This window comes from Heterocephalus glaber, unplaced genomic scaffold, assembly GCF_053883595.1.
Source record: "Heterocephalus glaber isolate CG9 unplaced genomic scaffold, H.glaber_assembly_v1.0 deba00001461, whole genome shotgun sequence".
NCBI classification, from domain to species: Eukaryota; Metazoa; Chordata; class Mammalia; order Rodentia; family Bathyergidae; genus Heterocephalus; species Heterocephalus glaber.
The window spans coordinates 30,682,829-30,693,087 of NW_028258308.1; the positions used below are offsets into that span (position 1 = coordinate 30,682,829).

At 41.1% G+C, this 10,259-nt stretch overlaps 1 protein-coding gene across 1 annotated transcript in view; it reads left to right on the top strand.

The window, feature by feature from the left end:
- The window catches only part of Tnks (tankyrase), a 185,393-nt gene extending 183,506 nt beyond the window's left edge, over nucleotides 1-1,887 (top strand). Inside the window, exon 28 of the mRNA XM_087217230.1 lies at nucleotides 1,640-1,887. The gene's annotated coding sequence lies outside the window, so the exon portion shown is untranslated. The remainder of the gene's footprint in view (nucleotides 1-1,639) is intronic.
- Nucleotides 1,888-10,259: the final 8,372 nt, after the last annotated feature.

Genomic DNA, 10,259 nt, shown 5'->3' on the forward strand with positions numbered 1-10,259 from the left:
ACATTAAAATAGGGTTCCGTGTACCTGAAATTGAAGACTGAAATTAAGTTTGTTAAATGACAGAGAAATGAAAGTATTTGAACTATTGTTAGACACGTGTAGCATATTAAAAGGAAATCTGTTCAAAATACACCACCTGGAAACTCTTTTCAGGCTATTTGTGCATTTTACAATTGATAGACAATTAAAATTTTTCAGCTTAAGAAAGCCTTAACTATGACAGGAACTTTTTAACCTTTTATATTCTAATAAATGAATCATTGAATTCTATTTCTTAGTGTTTGAAAGGTGTCAGTGAGTTGGCATGTCTCCATGTATTTTCATACTTGTTAAGCTTATATTATGAGGGTATATTTCATAAGTTACTCTTCCTCACTTACAACAGAACTGATGTAATCAATCCATTCCAATTTCTCCATATTTGAAATTGCTCAGCAACCAGAGTTTTGGTTGGGAAAATTGTTTAGAACAATCTCAAAGCCTGTAAAGTTGTGTATGTGTGCATACAGTAACTGTGATACTGTGTAGAATTTGAGTTGCTATGTAAGCTGTTTTTAATCATTTTAAATTACACACTATGAGGTATTAAAGTGAGAATCTGTAGGAAGCTGAAGACTTTATGTACTCTAAAGCCAGACGCAGTCATGGTATGACTGGCTTTACACTTCTGCCCCGGGTTCTGCCTCCTGTGAAATAACACTAGAATTTTGGAGACATCACATCTTGACTCCTCATTCTTTCCCCTTCTCTTTTCTACTTTACACTGCACATCTCCACACTCCATACCTCCATCCTTTGAGAGAATTTTCTCTCATCCTCCAGAATTCAGATGGCTTTATTTTTATCTGTCTGCTCATATCTGTAGGCAACCCTGAATGCCCTTTATGGATCCAGAGAAAAACTGTAAACCCTGGTAGCAGGGAAGTCCCTCACACACCCTCCTGCTTCTCCTAAAGTTCAGGAGGAAAAGCTAGGAAACACCACAGTGAAAAAAAGTTAGAAAGCAACCAAAATCTTTGAGGCTGACAGCTTAGACTTAGGAGGTGACCTGGACCTTACAGTCATCGTATTCATTAAAAAAACTTGTGTGCATATACTCCTTCTCCCATTGTACTAAGCTCATCCTATGTTTGTGGTAGTATTTATCTTTGATACCTACATAACTAAAAAGGTACTTTGGTGAACAAAATTTCTTAAAACATTTCCAAAACCAACTTTGAGGAAATCTAGAATGTTTTCTGGCAGCAGCATTTGGAGTAGTAATTGTATTTTCTCATTGTGATACTAGTCTGTGTAAGTAACCAATGTAGTGAGACCCTTTGGTTTGTTATTGATTTCATTTTTATTCTCTGTGTGACCCACCAGTGTCAGGGGTTTCCAACCTCTATGTCTTTCTTTTTCACATTTGTCTATTTGTAGGATTGTCAGATAAATACATGATGCCAAGTTAAATTTGAATTTTAGACAAGCAGTTTCTCAGCTTAAGTATGTTTCCTACAATATTTGATATTCTTACAGTTAAAAGAAAGTGTTCATTATCTGAAATTAAAGTTTAACTGAGCATCTTGATTTTTTTTTCTCTTTTTTGGCACTTTGTTTTTCTTTTCTCAATCTGGAAAATCTACTGATTTGGTCACAGAAAGTCACTTGCAGCATGCAAATTCTTCTAGTCTTCATTATTTCTCACCTGGAACAGAAGCTCCTTTTTTCCACTCTGCTTATTTCCAAAAGAGGGCATCAATGAACTCTGACCTGCCTCCATGGTAGGTTTCTATTTAATAAAACATCTTTGTGATTATATTTAACCTGTAATTGTGCTTTGGCTTAATGTCTAACTTACAGTACTTGTAATTGATTAATATTCAATAAAAACATTTTTAAAGTACAGTGTGTGGGTAGCAGTTAGCTCTTTAGAGTCTTCATTTTGCCCAGTTTGTTCATTTCATCCTGACCAGCCTCAACACGACTGACCTAAAACTGTCAGAATTCACAACAGCTCTTCTTCTCCCTTTTCCTAGTGAGATCCAGGTTTGAAGTGTTTCTTTCTCACCTCTGAGACCACATGGCAATAGCAGAAGTGCAACAGATGCAGGAGAAACAGGTGCCATTTAGAAACAGCTCTAAAACAGGCCATGGGCTCTGGAGTCAGACTCAGGTTTCCAAGGGAAGCTCATAGGCCACCCATGTCACTGCCCAGAGACTCATGCTGTCCACTCTCTCATTGGAGGAGAAAAGGAGGAGAATATCATTAGCACAGTGCCTGCCCAGAGAACAAAGGACATTTTTCCATTTCTACCCCATTCCTTTTGCCACACCCAGTGATTCATTACATGACAAATTCAGAACTAGACTTTTAGCAATAACTTCCTTACCAGAGGGATTGTCAGAGTCAAAAGGAGACCTAGCAACTAAGTACTTGGAAGCATTCAGTAACCCTGCAAATAATGGTAGCTGCCATCAAGCTTATGAGATGAACTGGGTACATTGTCTACACTGTCACCAGTAATCCCAACGACCCTATAAAATTGGTCTTTTAATCCTCATTCTACAGATGAAGAAACAAATTTGGAGTGGTAAAATAATTTATATCAGAATTCTTTCCATCGTATGACTGAGTACCAGTTGCTATATACCAATCCCTGACTGTACAGAGTTGTGCTGTGTAAGTAAAGATGAAGAGTTGACACCACTGTGGTTTCATCATCAGTGACTCTGGAGAAGATCAGATCGTAAATGCCATTAGACTTCAGTGCTCCCCTTTAGCTGTTGTTGTGTATCTGAGTTGTGCACCAAAATGAAGTGGGATATAAAATAACAGCCTAGAATTTCAACAACTTGGTTTGCTTTGTGATACAGGAGCATCCCTGGTTTTATAATCTGAACCGTTCACTGGCACCATGATGAAGGAGGTGCTATAAATTACTTGCAGCAACTGAATATTTTATAAAGGAAATTACTTGGAAGAAAAGTCAATATAAAAGGCTGGATGTTTCTTGGGCAGCAATTTCTGAAGAGCTATTACAGTTTCATTGCCTGTGATGTTTGGTGATTGTGACCCGGTGACTCAGGTGAGAGGCAGCCTGCCCTGTTTATAGTTAGCACTTGTATAGTATCACTTAGCTTGGTTCACTCCTGATTTTATCATCATAAGATGGTACAAAAAGTCTCCATGCTAAAGGAGGACCCAGTTCTACATTGAAAATAAGACAGAGATCATTGTCTCCTATCAAACGAACCTAACTGCCAGATTTTTTGGTTGGCATCTGCTCTAAGTCTATGCATGTTGGTGAACTTTTTAGAGCTTTCAGTGATACAACAGCCCACTGCAGCACACGTGCCATAGGTTCACCACCACTGGCCTAGACACAGAAAAAGCAGAAGAATACTTTCCACTGGGGTGGGGTGTATGTCTTCATTTTTGACCAATTTCCACCTATCCTATAGTGCTGATAAAATAGCTTCAAATAAGTAAGACAATAGGTCACATGTTTATTTTATTAATATGATTCTCGACATACGGTATTTTTCCTAGCCTACAAGTGATTCATGAAGTAAGTCTGTTCATCCCTACTTTCATAATTCTGCTTACAAATCAGCCAAATGTAGAGCATAAAGTACAAAGTAACCCTGGATAAGTCATTGGGAGCATGTAGAGGCTAAAGTTCAATATCTTGCTCTGGATGATGGTTACATGACACAGGTGTGTACATATATACAATTCACCGAGCTCTAAAGATTTACACATTTGAAGTTTTTGCCTCACTTTAAAAAAATAAAGGGCAGGGATCTAAAAAGTTGATCAGACGCCTGCTGCGCAAGCGCAAGGACCCGAGTTCGATCCCCAGTACCAAAAAAAAAAGTTGATCAGAAACTCTAAATATGTGAGTGAGGCCTGACAGTTCTGGCCTCATTGGACTGTTGGTAGGAATCTCCTGATGTTGATATGTTTTGGAACATTTTGGCAGGTTATTTGGTGGATAGCCACAGTCTAATGTTTTGTGGAGAGGCAAAAGACCCAGAAGAGCAACAGAGTTTTAAAGGAGAAAACAAAGTTAGAATGCTGACCTGGCCGAGCTGCAAGACTTGCTAAAAAGGTACAGTAATTGAGACAATATGGCATTGGGGAAAGGGTACTCGTATTTGATCAATAGAAGATTTATTTCTGGGAAAGCCCAGAAATAAACCCACACAAATACAATCAATTGATCTTTAACAAAGGACCACAGGTGATACAATGGAACAAAGATAGTGTTTTCAAATGGTTCTGGACATCCACTTGAAAAAAAAAGAATCTACATTCAAACAAAAAAAAGAACTTGTGTACTTCACAAAAATTAACTGAAACTACATCATAGGTCTAATTGCAGAACACAAAACTGAAACTCCTAGAAGGTAATAGGAAAAAAATCAAGATGACCTTCGGTATGTCAAAGAATTTCTGAGATATAATACCAAAGGCACAATCCAGGAAAGAATAAGCTAAGCTTCATTAAAATTTAGAACTTATACTCTGTGGAGAAGATTATCAAGTGAATAAGACAAGCTACCAACCAGAAGAAAGTGTTTTTAAAGGATACATCTGATAAAGAACTATTATCCAAGATACACAAAGAACATATAAAACATAACTGAGACGATGAACAACCTCAGTAAAAAGACAAGAGACCCCGAGCAGACACCTCACTAAAGAACATAATAGAGGGCAAAGAAGCAGAGCAAAATGTGGTCAGCACCATAGGTCATCTGGGAAATGCAAATTAAAGTAGCAATGGCATGGGACCACACACCTATTTGGATGGCCCAAATCCAGAACACTGGTAAGGTCAAATGCTCATGAGGGTGTAGAATATGGGAACTCTTATTTATTCCTGGTGGGAATGAAAAATGGTACAGGCAACTTTGGAAAAGAGTTTCTTACAAAAACAAACATTCTAACCATATGATCCTGTAATCATGCTCCTTAGTATTTACTCCAATAAACTGAAAACATGTTCACACAATAACCTGCATACAAATGATCATAGAAGCTTTATTCATAATTACCAAAACTTGGAAACTTGGAAGTCAGCAAGATGTCCTGTAGTTAAAAAAAGAAAAAAAAAAAATGGATGAACTGGGACATCCAGACAATGGGATATTGTTCTGCACTACAAAGAAATGAGCTATTGAACCATGAAAAAACATGCAAAAAGTAAGTACATTCGCATATTACTAAGTAAAAGAAGTCAATATGAAAAGGCTACCTGCTGTCTGATCTCAACTGTATGACATTTAGCTGGGTATGATGGTGCACACCTGTGATCCCAGCACTCATGAGGCTGAAGCAGGAGGACCACTGCAAGTTCAAGGCCAGCCTGGGCTACATAGTAAGTTCAAAGCGAGCCTGAACTACATAGGGAGACCCTGTCTCAAAACAAACCAAACCCCAACTATATGACATTTTGAAAAAGGCAAAATATAGAGACAGAAGTTCAGAGGGTGTGAATAAGCATGTAAACCGGACACTGTTAGGGCAGAGTCTCTGGTTGTGACAAGTGCCCCACTGTGGTGGAGGTGCTGATGTTCAGGGTGACTGATGGAGGAGATGTGGGTATGAGAACCTTCTGTGCTTCCTGCTCCATTTTGTTGTGAACCTAAAACTATGCTAAAAAAGTTTTCTTTTTACCTGTGACTTATTTATTTAGAGACAGGATCTCGCTCTGTTGCCTAGACCATCCCCAAACTCCTGGCTTCAAGTGATCCTCCTGCCTCAGTCTCCCAGATAGACTTCAAGCATGCTGCTGTGCCCAGCCGGGTTTCTTTGTTCTTTAAGAGAAATAAGGATAGAAAGGCATGTATATATGTGCAGGTGTGAAGAGCTCTTATCCACCTACCCAATAAAAGCCCAGGCTTCAGTCTGCTGCACGGGGCAGCCCAGCTGCTCATCCCTGAACCTTGCCCAGTGGCTAAGGGTGTGGGGTGAGTACATTTAATTTAGGCCTGAGTCACAGCCCAAACTTGGATATTGGGAGCTTCCCCTGATGCACAGGAGGGATTGGATGTATCTGTGAGTCAAAGCGGCACGCTGTTATTGAAAGGTGAGTTGCTACTCACTGAGCAGCCAAGTCAGCAGAGGAACACTGGCTCATAGCTCCTTGAAGTCCAATTCAGTAGCTTTCCACTGAACTTCTGACAAGTAGGAACCAGTTCCTTAGTGGCTCCTCTAGTCAGGCAGCTGCCCAATGTCACAAGTGACCTGAGCTCCATTTTCAGGAAAGCATCATGGCTCCCTCTTTCTGGGCTGACTCTGAAATTCCTGGGACTCAGATGAACCTTTTGTGAATTCCAAAAGAAAAAGTACTGATCCCCTGGGCCCATAGGTCCTGGGGCTAGAAAAATCTGTTAGGAAGCAAACCATTAGGACTCTCTGGATATCAAGGGTGAAAAACAGCTTTTCTCTGAAATCCTCTCCTGGGGTACTTGTTAGGGAAACTGACCCTTTTACTTCATTACTATCCTTTTGTCTTCTCAGTGCCTTTCCCTCTCCTCTATCCCCTTGCTAGCTACCCTCTCTCCCAGGGAAGAGAAACAGACTGTCCAGCTGTCAAGAACTGAAAACATCCATTGCACCACTGGACTACATTTTTGCCATTGTTCCTCTGCCTCAAGACTGGCATATTTGTCTTGTTCTTTCTTCTGTAACAGTCTGTACCTCCCCCTGCAACAGGAAAGTTAATGTGGGATTTGCTCTTTAGATGCAGATCTCTTGGGTTCATGGGGTAATACGTCAGAGATCTTATCAAAGAACCCATCACTGAGAGGGAGAGCTATTTCCCATTGTGATGTATGGCACTCTTTTGAACATCCGTGGATGAAAGTCCAAGTCTAAACTTCCCCACACTCATAGCACCAGGTGTGACCTCGTAAAAGCAAAGGAAAATGTTATAGTGGGGGCAGCTTGTAGAGATGCATCTGTCTTACCCAGCACCCTTAGGCTCCCCTTATCTGCCTGCCCCAATCTGGCAGGGAGATACTGAGTTGCAGTGACTCTGAACTACAGTGTGGGGAGGTCCAGTATATATAGTATTGTCCTAGCTAATTGTTCTCCATATCACGTACTTAGCTGGGTGGATGTACAAAGGACACAACAGCAGAGTTGAGGTGAGCTCAGTAAATTAGTGGGTACTTCATACCCTCCTCACCTCCACTTCCTTCTTCCATGGTGCTTTTATTGCTTTCTACTTTCCTGTATTTCTTTAGGGATAGGTTTGTCTTGTGATGTTTCTAGGTTAGACGGAGTCAGTACCTAATAAGCAGGCATCATGCATGTTGGCTGAAAACTTGGGTTCAAATCTGGACTCCTCCACCAAGCACCTGTGATCCTAGCCAAGTTAATCTTCCTTTGCCTCACTGTCCTCAGCTATAAAATGGAGATGTTGGGAAGGTAAGTTAATATAAAGGACTTAGAATGCCCTTGATAACTATTAGCTATTGTTTATTATCTTGCAAGCCTACTCCAGGGAAGGGGCGATGGGTGCCTATAGTGCTCTGTTGAGCTTGGTGACATACATGAGCTCAGAAGGAAATAAGACTGTAGTTGATGAGTAATGTCTGTTGTGGGAGTGGGAGTAATCAGCAGCAGCATGAATGCCATATGTGACCACCCCTAATATGGAGAAAGAGCTGAATCCTGATGTCCTTGATTTGATGCACTTTTATTAGGTTATAGGAAGAAAGGCAAGATCCTTGCCATTGACAGGTGGAACACATCCAGATCCATCTGGGAACTTTTAAAGACCACTCCAAGGCACCAAAACCCTATCAGAAATTTTGGTTCTTGGATGAGATCTCAGATGACAAGTATCTGTGGATTGAGGATTAAAAATTGCATTTTCAAGTTTTCTAAGTAACTGTTTATTAGCATGGTGTTTTTTTTAAATGGCTGCAAAATGTTTTGACATTGTTTCCTACAAGAGACAGGGTCTCCTCCCATTTGAATCAGAGGAGGCTTAGAACTCTTCCATATAGTAAAGAGCAAGTACATCCAGGGGCTTTTGGAGATGAGACCATAACGGGGAGTAGCTTTCACCTGTTCACTAGAATGCTCGCTCTGAGCTGTCATGTGAGAAATCTCACCACCCTGAGCCCGCCGTCCTGAGGAGAGCACTATCAGGAGCTCAAGTTGCCAGTCACAGCTGAACTGTCCACTGGCCAGCACCAACTGCCAGGCAGAGCCCGGAGCCAACTCCTAACTGGCAACCTCATATGCAAAGCAAAACAATTGTTAGTTTATATAACTAAGTTCTTGGATAAAAGATTATTCAGTGGTAGTAGTTATGGTTTGTGGATTGTCACGCCAGAACAGGTTAGAAAGGAAAGGGAACAGGATAAACAGGCACTTGTGGAATGAAAGCTGTAAATCAAAATCACAGCAGGAATGTATAGCATCTCTTACATGGATGTACATGGCCCCATGAATGTCTGTTTCAAGAAATAATCTGTAAAAATGTTAAACTATCCTATCACAATAGTGGTACAGTGCAAAAAGACTTGTCTCTCCCCTCTTGCCAAGGTGTAAATGTGTCTCCCAAAGTTCATGTTTTGGAAATATAATCCTCAATGCAACTGAGAAGTAGAGCCTTTAGGCAATTAGGTTAGGAGGACTTTGCCCTCAGGAATTGTTTTAATGTCCTCTTTGCATATGAAGAGTGAGGTTCACCCCTCCCCCTTTTTGAGGCAGGGTCTCACTGTATTTCATGCTGGCCTTGAACTATGTAGCACAGGCTGGCCTCAAACTCAGTGCTCTTTCTGCCTCAGCTCCCCCTCCTAAGTGCTGGGATTACAGGCCTGTGCCACCAAGCCCAGCAACCCCTCTGCCTGTTATCTCACACTGTCAAGCTTTCCTGCCCGTCTGCCTTTGGGGGGGGGGGGTACCGGGATCAAACTCAGGCCCTTGCGCCTGTGCAGGCCGTGAAACCACTGAGCTAAATCCCCAGCCCTGCCCATCTGCCTTTTGCCATGGGATGCTGAGGCAAGAAAGTCCTCACCTAGGACTTCCCACCCACTAGAACTGTAAGAAATGATTCTCTGCTCTTTATCCTCTGCGGAATTGTCACTGTAACCCAAGACTAAGACAGCTCCTACCTTGTGATTCCCTCCCCTATTTTTTCAGTTCCCTGCATTCATATTTCTTCAAGTGAAATCAGAATTATGTTCCATGTTCCCCCTAAAATTCTGTTGGTCTGTTGAGATTTCATTAAATGTACAGGTTAAATTTGGAGAAATCGTTATCTTTTCAATAGGTCTTCTTGGGCCAGGGATTTAGCTCAGTGGTTCTGGCACCTGCCTCGAAATTGCAAGGTCCCGAGTTCGATCCCAGGTACCAAAAAACCGAACAAATAGTAGGCCTTCTTACCCAAGAACAAAGGCTGTCCCTTCACCTTTCCCATGTCCACATAAGTCCATGGCCAGGGCTCTAGCAAGTACATGTCTTTATTTCCACTGAATTTGATTGTAGGCATTTAAAACTGTCATTGTAAATGGGTTTCCTACTATTCCTATTTTAATTGGTATATTCATATAGAAAAGTTACTATTTTCCCATATTAACTTAAAAATTTACCACTTACTGAATTATTTCTGGTTTTTCAGCTGATTCCCTTGTTTTCCAGACACATTATTTCCAGATAACTTGGTCTCCCACTTTCGAAGCTGAATACCTCATTTCTTTCACTTACTAATCACCTTGCCCAGTGCTCCCAGAATAATGGTAAATAATTATGATACAGTGAGAATGTGTGTTTAGTAGTCAAGTTTTTGGTTTATGATTTTGGAAATTTATAGCAATAGAATTTGATACAAATGATCCACAGATCAGCACTGGGGAAGCCATGGTTTATATAACCTTCAGTAATTTCTCCTACCTGCCCTTGAAGTATACAGTTTATTCCATGATCCTGATGGAATACAAAGCCAATAACATTTCCTCAGATTGTGAGGGCCAGGCTGGACTCCTTGGGTGGGAATTCCTTATACAAGTGCTGTCACAGCCTGATCATTTTGTGCTCATGCTAAACCTGACCTGTCCCACTGAGGAGCCGCCCTTATCTCTCTCTGCATCCTGTGCTCAGCACACCTTAGAACCTCAGTCCAGTGGGCTCAGGGCTCCCTGGCCAGTCTCCACTGTAGATGATAAGCTGGTGGAGTTACATGATGGAATTACCAGGTTTTCTTTCCTCCCCTTCTGTGTCATCATAGCAGGTCTCTTTTAAAGGAGAGCTT